Here is a 14,874-nt window from a genome sequence, read left to right as displayed (position 1 = left end):
TAACTAGTTAAGTACTGTTGGTAAATGGCTGGTTTAGCTAAGCACAAGTAAATTATTTAATTGATCTTTAGCATTTGTAAATATAAATTGCAATGTGTTTTATTCTTGCTTTGTCTGAGGAAGTGCAAGCAATGGTTTGCATGAAAGCCTATTCACACACACAAAAAATATTTTTTTTTTTTTGGCTGGCGTGATTTGTAACCTTTACACACTGAAATCAACCCAATTTGGCTTTGTCAAGGGAAGGCCATGCAATGTAAGCTTGGTGGACCTATTTGAGAAGGTCACCAAGACAATAGATGAATGGAAAATGGTACATACTGCCTACCTGGGCTTGGCTAAGGTGTTCAATACAATACCTCACTTGGTTATAGTTGACAAACTCGCTGAAATGGGCATAAACCCCTACATAACTCGCTAGATTGCCAGCTGGCTCAACAGGACCTAGGAAATCAGGATTGGTGAGGCCACTTCCACTAAGAGATCGGCCAACTAGAGGGGTATCTCAGATCTCTGTGCTGGGACTCTCCAATTTGGAGGTAAAGGCTAATTTCAAGGGCCTTTGGCTGACCAAGTTTGCAGATGACTGCAAATTGGGAGCTATTATAGATATCCCCCATGATGCAAACATCTTACAAAAGGATCTTACACATACAAATGACTGGTGCCAAAATCACAAATTAAAACTCAATGCCAAGAAGTGCATTATAGTGCTTATTGGGAAAACTGCCACCCAGGTTAAGTACTCCATTGATAAGACACCTTTAAGAGCTGACCCAGTAGTCATGGATATGGGAACATATGAAGCTAGTAATCTGGCTTTTGGCTGAACATGTGGACAAGGTAGTAAGAAAATCATTCTTTGTCACCCAATTTATAAGTAAGGGCATGACAGAAGGGTTCCATAAAGTCACTGTGACACATTATTTGGCCCTTATCAGACCCATCTTCTTCTTCTTCTTTCGGCTTTTCCCGGTTAGGGGTCACCACATGAGCGGACAGATGATTGGCAGTGGAGTTTTACGGTGTCGAGTTGCCAGCCCAGCACCCAACCTTCCACAGAAGGCACACACACATGCACACACTCACACCTATGGCCAATTTAGAGTGTCCAATCCACCTACTGCATGTCTTTGGGATGTGGGAGGAAACTGGAGCACCCAGAGGAAACCCATGTGACCACAGGGAGGACATGCAAACTCCACACAGAAGGCACCACAGCCGAGAATTGACCCAGAGAACCTCCTGCTATGAGGTGGCAATGCTAACTGCTGCACCACCGTGGCCACCCCCTTATCAGACCCATCATTAAGTATAATACCCCGTTCAGCATGTACCAGACCAGACATATGCAGCAGTTGGAATGCCCACAAAGGTTCCTTACCAGAAGAATCCAAGGTATAAGAACATTGTCCTTTATGGATTGCATTAATACCCTAGCTCTATACTTGGGCTCCTACATGGAGCAAACAGGTGACCTATGAATGGCATACAAGGTATCCTTGGATCCAGCTCTGATGTTACTTTTGCACATCTACAAAATGAGCAGCACCATAACCACTAGATCCAAGGATTTTAATTTTGCTGGTGACATAAATAAGACATGTTGGTGAGACAGATATGTGTCTCAGAGGATCCCCCATGCTCCTGGAACAGACTCCCCATCCATGTGAAGCAGAGTGCATTCCTAACGCTATTTAATAGTAACCTTGACCAATGGATGGGAAACTGGTAACTCACCCTGGGTCTGGCACCCATGTCTCTGACAGACACAGGCAGACAGTAATGCCCAAACTAACATACCCCAACACACATAACCTGTAGAAACTTTTTAACATACATACTCCCTCCTAATAAATGCCCATGATACATAGGGACGCAAGTAGTCAGGATGGCCAGGCTTATATAGGCCTGGTGGTCATTAGCCTAGTATATACCTATGAATATATGAACCTACGAAAATCACTCTTATAGGGAGAAAACACTAATGCATCACTCTAATAGGGATAGACCAAATGGTCCAAAGAGGGTAACAAACCTATTTTTTTTGTCTTCTCAATTTAGAGATAAGGTAAGCCAGATCTTGGAGTGGCACTGAGATGAGCCAGCTGTGGTTCTGGTTTGATGTACTGAAACTTATGCTAATAGGCCTTTCACTTTTGATAGGGAGACAGCTGTCAGCCTTTACTATTTTCAGTGATTTGTGTTTCATTAACTTCTGCTTCACAAAGCAGAATTACAATCTGCATAACTCACTTATAGCACCTTTGTATGCTGTCAGTCATAGGCTCCCATAGGAAGTTGCAGATTTACATGCAGCCTCATGGACCTTTGTGGATGTAATGTTTACAGAGCTGTGTGCTTTTACCTCATAGAACCTTTTAATGCTACTTTAACAATAAACGGCACGTCAAAATAAGAATGATCGTTAGTAAAAAAAATACAATCAGCGATACTGGTCTAGGAGTGAGCGAGCTATTGGTAGGCATGAACATGCCAGAGATGGGAGAGTGATTGAACCTTAATTTTGCCTGACTTATGGACAGATGAAGACAAGAGCCTTTGAATTTTGGAGCACAACAGAAAAACTGCAGCAAAAGGTCTGCCTTTGGAATTATAAAGTGAACTTTAAACTAATACATTTTAGGGATAAGCCAGACTAGTCTCCTTCACAAATTCATAGATAATTGATTAGGAGGCCAGCAATTGACACCTAGGTTACTTTAAGTAATAATGTAAAAAAAATAAGATTTGGTCTTCTGTGTTAACCTGTTCCTTCACTATACCAATCTGAAATCAAAATGTACTCACCTTTTAGATACAGTGATTAAAATAACTACAGCAAGAGGTCTTTGACCCACATAATTTGCAAGCAAAGTCTCAAACTCAGGATGTCAGCATGAAGCTCATTGGCATCACATAGGCAAAACTCTGAAACAACTCCTTGTAATGGAGATTCTTCTATAAGGATTCATTATCTGGTTTCTTGGCAGCAAGACAAAAATTATTAGCATACTGGATTCTGATATGATTTTCTTTGCAGCCACTGACGACCTAGCTACATTATTTGTCTTTCACTGCATTTCCAAGTTATTATTGAGTAGGTGCACACTGATGTTTGAGCAGTGGGGATAAACCAGTGAGATACAGTTTTAACACTTCCTGAAATGGGATGCATTTCATGCTGAGCCCCAGATAAATGATACGTCAATCACATGCATTGACTTTTATCTCTGCACTAGCCATGACGCTAAAATTAATTATATACACATCATTTTTCACATATTTGTGTGCAACAGTAAGCTGTAATGTCTCTCATGTGTTTTCAACACTGTCTCCTACCGTGCTAAATGAAAGCAGTAAGGCACCTTCACATGCATGCATGCAGCTTTAAACAGGCAGCAGTCTCTCGCATTTGATTCTGGGTAAGATTTTCTGTAACTTTTATAGCCCAATCCTTAGGGATGGTGATAGATTACACCTTCAAGGAAGCACTAGGTAAATAGAAGGCATACGGTACTGCTGAGTTTCAGCTCTGTCCAAACAATGAAAGGCGCATGGTGCAAATTGAATTCTGTTATCACTTGACAGTTGTGCTTCCTTTTATCACTTACATCTGAAGCTATTATCAAAAAGCGAAGCAAGCAATTTAAAAATATATTTACTATAGTTAATGAAAAGAAGCTTGTTACAAGAGCATCTTGCAGATCTTGAGAATCATTTTTTTCCCTAAGTTTGATTTTTTTCTTATTGTGAAGTATATTTGGTATGCAACATTTCATATTATTTCTACAGGCATCCTTTTTATAGGTATCTACATAGCTGAACAGTTGGTTGGAAAATTCAAAGAATTGCACAAACACAAAATTTATGGATTTGGTGATGTTTGAACTTGTAAGCAGTAGACCGAACTTCTTCCCAGCTACGAGGTTTGCTTGGACATGAGCTGATACTGCAAAGACTATACAATACAGTTTTTGTTTCTCTATATAATCCTTACCTGGGCACTGTTTAAGATTCAGAGGCCCTGCAGTTTTCTCTTTCCTCAAGTTGCATGAATGAGCAACTAGGTTATTTCATAACTGGCGGTGTGCAGTTGGTGAATAGGAGTAACAGAGACTCTGTATTACCCTCCTGAGGACTGTAAATTCCATGTGATGCAGGTTTATGATTTCAGGGATCACATATAGACTTTGACGCCACAAGTCTAATTCCAACCACAATAAACAGTCTGCTTTCCTGTAATATGTGGATATAGTGGTTATCACAAAGATTGAATGACAATTAACAAAAAACAGCAGTTGTTGGTGAAGTAAGGACAGAAAAAGTCACCAGACTGATGACAAGGAATGACAGAATTACAGGATTTGTTAGGCATAGCATAGTCTGTGGCTGATCGGTTTCTTTTCTAAATGTAGGAAAAATGTGCACTAAAGATTATGTAAAAAGTAGATAAATAGTGAAAGTGTAGCTTTATAAGTTCACATCTGCTAGATTAGATACTGAGCATTATAAAATGTTCAAATATATATATATATATATATATATATATATATATATATATATATATATATATATATATAGGTTCATAGATAAGTACAAAGCTAGCTCCCCCTGCAGGCCATTTTAAGCCTAGCCAATTTCCCTTCAAAAGTGAGAATCAAATCCTGTACCTTGTGTCTGTGAGGTAACATTCATGAGGCCATTTGCCTTCTTGTATATGAGTGATCAGCGACAACATTAGTGCAGAAACCAATATGGAATCTACTATTCTGCAAAATCTGCACTATAGAGCCCCCATTACAGATACAGTATAAGAATTACAGAATGAGAAAAGTGTGATAGCAGAATCCTGCACTGAACAAAGTAGAATAATTTGACATGATTATTTATAACAGAGTTACCAATCTGTACCAAAAAAAGAATCTTCTTCTTCTTCTTCGATCACCTTGTCCGCACATTGAATGGCAGTGGAGTTTTACAGTGTCGAGTTGCCAGCCCGGCCAACCTTCCACAGAAGGCACACTCCCTAGGGCCAATTTAGAGTGTCCAATCCACCTGCAGCATGTCTTTGGGATGTGGGAGGAAACCGAGCACCGAGGAAACCCCCACCCACAGGAAACCGAGCACCCCGGAGGAAAACACCACAGGAGGACATGCAGACTAGGCACCCCAGCCGGGATCGAAGAACCTCTTGCTGTTCTGTACCAAAAAAAGAATATGGTGAAAAAACTGTTGTAGGTAACGCTGTAGAAAGAAATAATGTCATTTTTTCTCCACCCCTTGACCATATGTCCCTGTTCAGTGCCCAGATATCCCACTTTTTCCCCCTCTGTTATCTTGTTACCTGGAGTAGCAGTCCATATCACTCCATGGATGCCTTTTCTTTGTAGTGTGAGGTGGTTGTGGATTATCTTTTGTGACCACGCTTATTAGTGGAGGAGCACAAAGTGAGATTTTAGCATCAGATGACTGTGACCCTTAGCTAGCAAGGATTTTTCATTTGTGCATCTACTTCCCAGGATGCTGCTGGACATTAAATGCAGAGCATGTGCAGATGCAAGTGCCATTAGTGTCTCTGTACCCCATTAGTGTCTCTGTACCACATACCAGAAGCCTGCTTTTCCCTCACTTCGTATTACAATTCGTGTTTGCATTATACTAATTTACCTTTAATTTCTCTATAAACTGGCTAAAATTTCTTTAAATATTACATCATCATCATCATATAACTTGTATCTCTTCTTAACCAATGTTTTCATATTATATCTAATTTGGTGTAATTATTTAAATTATTTTTTGTAGTGTTTTTGAACATTGTAAAATTATTGTTCATAGAATGTTTTCTAACACTTTGGAGCTTTTTTCCCCAGGCCTTTGCTGAAAATGGGTTCCTACCCAGTTGGACTTTCCTGGTAATCAAATGTCAATAAATAAATAAATAAATAAATACATAAATACAGAAGTCATGCTTTTGTGCAGGCTTTATCAATGCACTCACAGCATGCAAGGCTAAACTTCACCAGGGGATGTTCCAGTGGTAGATTGTCACCTCTCATTTTTCGCTGAAATAAAAAAACTGCCAATCAGCCACTTACTTCCATTTGTCCTGATGTCAGGTCTGTTAGCCTAACTGAGGTCTAGATCATCATCACCGTCATCATCATCTTTGAAACCACAACCTATATAACAGCTGAGATGTTAGGTCTGGTTATGTACTTATTTTCATAGGTTTATAGGTTCATAGGCTTATAGGTGACAAGGCTAATGACCAATAGGGCCCTTAAATGCCTAGCTGTGCAACCCAAATGTGACCCACAAATTTGATTTATATTTGATTTATGGGGAGTGATTTATTGACTACCTTTGTCCATCAGAGACACAAGAGCCAGACTAGGTGTGAATTCAAATGGATGAGGAGCCTGTTCCAGAGAATGTGAATTCTCTGAGAAACATATTTGATGCTGTCCAGGATATCTTGTATGCCAGGCAAAGATCATCTCACATAAGTCTGTATGATACTGAATAAGGAGACAGGGCTCTGAGTCAGTCAGCATAGGATATTGTGTTTACTTCCTGTATTTTTTGTAAGGAACCTTTGTGCACATTCCAGTTGCTGCATATGTCTGGTCAGGTACATACTGAAGGGGGCATTATACTCTATGATCGGCCTGATGAGGGCCAAGTACAGTGGTATAATGACCTCTCTGGACCTAGATGCTATGCTGTTGTTTATAAGTTGTACAACATAGACGGATTTTCTTACTACCCTGGGTACATGTTGGTCAAAGGCTAGGTTACTATCTACATGAATTTTAAGCTATGGCTTTGACACTATGTATTTGTCTGAATTAGACCTTTTTGAATGGTGTTTTCAAAGAAAGCTCCCAGTTTCCAATCGTATGCAAACTTGGTTAGCCAGAGGTCTTTGACATTGGCTTTGGCATTAATTCAAGAAGTAGATGCTAAGGAGGAGTGGGCCTAGCACAGAGCCTTGGGGGACCTCACTGGTGAATGGCCTCTTTGTGGAGGTGGCCTCATTGATTCTAACCTCCTTGGTCCTTTCAGTGAACCAGCTAGCTATCCAGTGTTATTAAGGGGTTTATACCTAGTTCTGTACATTTGTTGACAATGCCAGAGTGGGGTGTTGTATCAAATGCCTTAGTCAGATCTAACCAGGCAGTATGTGCCATTTTCCGCTCATCCATTGCCTTAGCCAGAGGGGAGAGATGCAGACCATCCTTGGCAAAACAATGTGGTCTGTTGACCATGTCCTCCCAAGCTGACAAATATTGAATCCCCTTAGAATGACACAAGAAAGGCAGCCAGTTGTTCAAATCAAACATTTGTTTGCTCATATTATGGCATCATCCTTGGTTATGGTAATATGCTGCCCAGTACCATGCATTTACCAGCCTGAGGCACATAATTTAAAAGCCCCATAATGTCTGTCTTCATATAGTCCAGGGAGGCATATCACAGGTCATTTACACCTACATGGACTATGATGGAATCATACTGGTATCTGTGCCGTAATAACTTGAGTGCATGTATGATTTGACAGATCATGGCTCCAGATGAGTAGCTAAGATTTATCTTCTCCTTGTTCAGCCTGATTAGAGGGGCCTCAGTATATCTTACAATAGACTCTCCTATAACAAGAGCCCTGGGAAATATGTTTGCTTGCCTTAGGGGCTTAGTGTTTGGGGCTCCACTGAGAGCTATAACAAACTGAGATAACGGAACTGGTAAATTAGAAAAAACAACACGTCACAAATGCAAGAATAGGTTTAATGGCCATCCAGAAAAAAAAACAAATGCGCTTTCACCCCTAACATACGGGTTTCATCAGAGTTGAATAAAAATATAAAAACAGCTGATTTATATACTAAACAATCAAAACAATTTGTATTTTTGTTGTGTTGAACAGTTAATTAATCAATTAAATTGTTTTTCTAAATATTCAATTTCATCTAAAACAACAAAAGGCTTAAAAGGTAAAACTTTAAAAAACTTTAATATATTCACATACAAATATGTAATTATGTATAAAACATACACACACAAAATAATCCTTAAGTTTGAAAAAACTAAAAAATAAAACTATTATACAAAACATAAATAAATATAATAAATAACTAATAAATAACTAATATAACTAAATTTACTAAACCTATAAACCCTAACAACTTGTGTTATAAAATATAATTCTATAATGTAATATATAATAAATAATATGTTAAATAAATAATATATAAATATAATAAATAATAAATAAATATATAATTACTATATAAATAAATATTAATAAATAAAATGTAATATATAAAATAAATAATTATTTGATTTTAAACAAATTATTGAATATAACAAATGAATTTAAAATATTATATGAATTTAATTTTATTACTATTAATAATAATAGAGATGTTTTAGAAAATACCTGGGCTTAACACATTGCTTTAACTTACTACATGCCTTTAACCTTAATTGCTTTAATCTTTGAAGATAACCTCTTTCTCTACTAATGTCAATCTCTTTCCACATGTTTTCTCCAATCTTTGATTTTTCAACACAAAAAATTTAAAAAATTATAGTTTAAATTAGTTTCTTTCTTATTTTGATGTCCCTTTTCTTTCTCCATCTTCTTTAATATTAATTCTATCTCTCCTTTATTAAAATTTCTTGCAGTCCAACCAAGAATAAATATAATATGCGATAAGTCACATATGAACAACGTAAATATACTTCTTGTTGTTACATGCTGGACATTCTGGTTTTCTAATATTGTAACCCTTAGTTTTTCTTCCATTAATACAGACCATACATCTTATACACTATTTCTCTTCATGCCTCCTTTTTGTTTTTTTATAAGGTTTCTTACAGTGTTTTAAAGTCAAAGAAGTTTTTACCTTTTTACTACTCTCAGTAGGACAAAAAACCAAATTTCCCAAAACCTGTATAGTTTCAGTCTCATTAAAGAACACCTTGTCCCATACTTCCCTCATAATACTTATAAAAGTGGTTATTAAATTTTTGTTTTTGTTTTGAAGTGTTTTGTTTTTTTTTTTTTTTTCCAAATTTTTTTCAGACTATTCGTATTTTTAAAATGGGCTTATAATCCAATTATTAGTCTTCTTATTCTTAATATTCATCCAATAATCATAAATTATAATATCTCTTTCTCTTCTACAAATTTTCAGTAAAAATTGAATATTTGTCTGTTTCGTAAATCAATTTTTTTCTATCTATCTGACAATTTGTGACAAATTTTCTTTTCTTTTCAAGTTGAGATAATTGATTTTATTTCTTGTAATGCATTAGGTAGTTAAAAAAGTGGATTTTTGAAAAATTCTCAACTCTAAGCAATGCATGAATATTAATTATTCTGTTCCGGCATTTTTTTTAAATTCATCAATTAATTTGTAAATTTTATTAAGGTTTGTTGTTATTTAATAAAATATCACATTTTAAATTTGTTTAAATTCAATTTTACACCAAAATTATTTAAATCATGTCGTAATCTCCCATAAAGAAAAGATCTTTACTGAAGAGTGTTACTTGAACAAGATCCATACTTGAACATCATTAGTAGTTCTAAGACATGTTATAATGGTCCTGCTATTGCCCCCCATAGCATTTTCCAATATGTTTTCCTATGTTGCCACCACTATGATTCTCTTAGACTTTTCCAATAAAAAACTAAACTAAAAAACTTTTTCCAATAGTCAGACTTTTTAAAAATCCCTAAAAATTTTATAAAACTTCTTTATCATAAATCTTCAACCTATAAAAAAAAGGAATTTCTTTAAATTTATTATGTTGGTATATTTTACATTTATGTTGTCAATTTATGTTGTTTTTTACATGCTTGTTAGTTCAATTTTTTGTCGGTTGAGTTTTTATGTTGTTAGTTACATTTTACACATTGTGTCATGTTTAAAATATAATGTGCAATTGCCTCTCAATTTTTTATTGCTCACATGTGTTCGGTTGCTAGAGAAATCGTGGTTACACTCTTCAAATTTTTGGCTTGTACAATTATGGGGGTTGAAATCAACTGTCAACCATTCATAATTCATTACACATTTATATATATCTCAGGCTTTAATTAATATATGTAACAACCAATCATATATAGAATGAAGCTTTACATATGTAAATATTGACACTATTTCACAACCACTTTATCTTCCAATAGTCACTCCTCTATTTTGTTTTATCATCCTACTTTTTTCATAATAACTACACCTCCCCTCAGGTTTTCATCACCTATATAAGTTACTATCTTCTAGTCTTCTTTGGGTAAAGAGCCTTTCTGTTTCATCGATCTAAAACAAATCAAAAAATCGTTTCCTCTTATGCTTTTTCTGATTGCCTTCCTCACAAATTCTTAAAAGTCGGTCTCAATCTGGTTTTAAAGTGGAAGGTAAATGCTCTTAAAGTTTAGTAATAGATCAAATTAAATCCGTTCAGAAATAAAATTAAATAAAATACATTAAAAATTTAATTTAAAAGAAAATTTTTAAAATTTATAAAAATAAGTATCAATTTTCTTTTTTAAAAAATTATAAATATTATTTTAAAAAAAATTAAAAAAAATATTTTCCTTTGAACTTTTCTTTTCTGTGAATTCATAAAAACTCTTCTTTCTCATTCTAGAACTTTCACAACAAAAAAATTATTTCTTCTGCTTTAATTTTGTAATTATTGTGAAAAATCAGGTGTGTTACTGTAAATTCAATATATGACAATCTCTCATAAAATTTAACAGTATTTGTTCATATTTGTCTTTTGCCTGAACACCTTGTTTTCAATCAATTTTGAACTAGTTGTTATTTTTTGGTGCAAGAACTTTGATATTTGTGTTTGAACAACTTATGTTTGTTTTTTATTTGTACTTGTTGGTACTATGTTTGCCTGGTGTGTGTTCATTATTTGTACTTGAACGTTGTGTGTTTCTGTGTGATAGTGGTATACTTTGTGTGTTTGATAGTCTTGACCTTTGAGGCGACCTTGATCTGTTCCTTTTGTTTGTTCTGAAAAAATTCTCCTTTGTGTTTCTAAAAATTCTCCTCTTCTTTATGTTTTTCTCATTTATTTTTTCCTTCCTGTTTTTTATATTTTCCAACATTACTTTTATTTCAAATTTCTGTTGTTTTATACATTCCAAACATCACTAATAAACATTCAAATTATTGTTTTTCATTTTTAACTTTGTCTGTTTAATCTCTTCCTAATTTTATTTTTAATAATCCTTTAATTTATAACAAAAATTATATAAACTTGATCTAAAATAACCTCATATATATAAAGTAAATTTATTTCTATAAAATATTATCTAACTATTTAACGTTTTTCATATAGTTTCATTTTGTTTTACCTATTATCTTGTTTTTATAATAAAGTTACTCAAAGTTTTACTTTACCTCATTATCAAAACATGTTTTAGTTCAAGTTTTATGTCACATCACTTTAAAATTCCAAAGCCTATCAAGTTGGTCAAAAAGCAATTTTGTGACCAATTGATTAAGTCCAAATTCGTTCAAAATACATTGTCCATTTGAAGTTCCAAGAATTGCCCAAAAAATCATTTTTCATTTTGGTGCTGAAAGTTAAGTCGTAAAAGACTTTCGTGGTCTACTAATTGCCTCTTTGAATGTACTTGTCATAATCGCATCAATCAATGATGCCAAAAGCCATTTGCTATGAGGCCCTCCCGCCAGGCCTCACTGATAAATTTCTATATGAAATCCTTGCCCCGCGTCTGGCTAATAAGCGCACCCCTTCCATGCTCCGCTTACGGCGGCATCACAAATCCACCGCGGTTAAATCTTCCATGCCAAAGTTACAGCTTAGAATTTATAAGTTGGGAATTAACCACCGAGTGAGCATCCTTGTTAATAATGTGAAAATAATATCGTTGTCTCTTCCAAAGCTGTTGCGTTTGTGTTCCATCTATACTGTATATCGTTGTCTCCTAATCACTTAACTCTCAGTGGCAGGTTGGTACTGTTTAACACATATAAACACTAATCAGTATGACAATATCCAACTTTTAAAAACACAGAAAACAACTAAACTGAATAGTAAGGTAAACACAAGTATGGCGCGACCACTTAGAAAAAACCTGCAAAACACAAATCAAAGCTTGAGTAGCGGTACAAAAAAAAAAAACAAGACGAACTAAATCAATAGGTTTACAAATAACTAAAGGAAAAAACAAACAATTGGAAGACTAGGTTCTCAACAGCATCATAAATCAAGTAAATTGTGTTTCCCAGTATTTTGATAGTTCTATCATACAAGAAATAAATTCTATAAATTAACAATTTAGTTATACAAAAGGCATAATAATAAAGGAACTTATATTAAATTGAACAAATAAAATTCTTAATACTGTATTTCAAAAAAAACAAAATAACCTAAAAAAAGAAAAACAATAAAAAATAAACATTAAAAATAATAAATATCTAATAAACAAACACTTAAAATATACACAAAAAAATAAATAATAAAAAATAAAAAAAACAAAACATTAAACAATAATAATAAATACACAAAACACAAATATAAATAAATAAATATATATTACTTTAAACCATGACACAAATCCAAAACTAACATTATAACCGATTGCATAAACAAACCAATTGAATTAACTTGCTCCTTAATATTGATAAAATTGAAAACATAACCCAATTATATTAAAGTTTATTTAAAAAATTATAAAAAAGAGAAATGTACTTCAAATAAATGAAATAAAATTTGGCTAAAGATGTTATATTGTTTTTTTACTATATATGTTAAAAAATGTTAATAGATAATTTGAACAGAATTTTTAAACTTTTTGGTGGCTTTTATAGTACTTTTGTGGGACCAGTGAACAACTAGTTAAGAAAATAGTTTTGATAAATGAATTGCAAGATGAATATATTTGTCAATAATACAATTTTTAGGTTATAAACAAAAAAAGAACGATTGAGATTTTAAATAGATGGGCTCTATTGAAACTTATTTTGAAAGGTGGTAAAAATGCACATCAGTTTTTTTTGGATTACCGATTCAAATTTTTTTGAGCGACTACTGGTGTTTTTTAAAGAAAATATAATTGAGGAATAAAATTGATTATGAGTTAAACATTTAATCCAACGACTTTCTCTTTTTAAATAATTAAACTATCGCTTGAATTACTTTATTGAAAGGAAATTTCATAAATTCGAAATTTGAAAATTCAAAGTTTGGAATTTTAACAATGAAAAGAAATACACTTTTGATACAAATGTCAACCACCCCAAAACAGAGAAAAGAGAAAATAAGTTTAAAAGAAAAATGAAAGAGATTATCCAACATGCAGTACAAAGATTATCCAATTACTGACAATGAAAGAAATAATTATGAATGAAGAAATCGATAAAACTGCTACTGTGCAATTTGCCATAGAAAAAACTAACAAACCACAACAAAACTTTTAAGTCCATTTTACTTTAAAGTGCATATACCATATGGGAAAAAAAACTTTAGAAACTCTGTAAAATAATCAAAATGAGGATCAAGTGTTTTAATGGGAGAACGAAATACTAATCAAATTAAAAAAAGATAGTAAAAAAGTAACAAGTATAAATGAAGCAAAATGAGGGATTTGCGACCAATTCCTGTGCCAGGCACGGGGCTGAAGAAACAGAAGTATGGAAGATTTAAGCAGAAACTCTGTATGAAGAGTAAAATGAAGGTGGTTTGAAGTATTGGTTGTCAGATATTAGGGAGATAGATAGGAGTTAAAGTAAATACGTTAAAATTAACGTAATATAATTGGGATTTTAATAAAAATAATAAGATTAGTTACATCACGGATATATTTGGGTTGGACGAGCATGAATGAACATGAAGTTGGTTAAGAAAGAAGTATTTGAATATACAAAGTTTTAAATGGTAAGGAGTTACAAAAAAAAATTAGAGGGTCATCCATAGTTTAAAAACTGTAAAAATTTAAAGATTATGTTGTTTTTGTTTAGTGATAAGTTAATGTTTATTTATGAAAGGTTACGCATGCAGTATAACTAGGATGTAAATGTATAAATATAGTTAGAAGGGTTAAAATTAATTTTATTGAGCTTTTTGTTGAAAAATCTCTTCAAAACTTTTTAAACAAATTACAAATCAAATATTTATTTATACATAATATTGTGTTATATTTATTAAATTTATAAAATATTATTTAGTTTTTTATTTTTTACAAATATATATATTTAATTATTATGATAAAACATTTATATAATGATTATATTTATAAACACACAATATAAGCACAATACATTTATATTATTATACATTATGATAAGCACATTTATTCATTTATTTATTAGTATTTATATATTATTATTTTTTAATAAATTAATAGTTTGTTTATTTATTATTTTTGATTGTTATTATTATTTAAGTGATTTGTAGAAATTTGTTTTGTAGTTAGTGTTTTTATAAAAGTGATACATTATTGTATTTGAATATTTTTTGTTTTGTCCTTTTGTATTTTGCGTTGTTTTATTTGAAATTTGTTATTTTTGGTTTTATTATTATTTTTTATTTTAACTGAAATATTTGAAAACCATCTCCACTGAGAGCTGACAATATATGTGGTATTAGATATTGTTTTTTCTGAGTGTCTTTGGGCATGCTGAGGCATAGCTTTGACAGTGAGTGGCCTAGGTGATCTGTGTTGTTTAGGAAGATTGTTTAAGTGCCTCAGCATATGTTAATCTGTGCTTGTGTTCTGTACTTTGTGAGGTGTGTGTTGTGCATGTGGCTTCAACAACCAGATGTGCACTTGTATGCAACAGTTTAGCCTCCAGTATCAATGTATAAATACACCTCTTG

The sequence above is a fragment of the Protopterus annectens genome, chromosome 8.part0 (assembly GCF_019279795.1).
Source record: "Protopterus annectens isolate FY-2018-M chromosome 8.part0, PAN1.0, whole genome shotgun sequence".
Classification (NCBI taxonomy): domain Eukaryota; kingdom Metazoa; phylum Chordata; order Ceratodontiformes; family Protopteridae; genus Protopterus; species Protopterus annectens.
Note: the sequence above shows the minus strand (reverse complement) of the source record.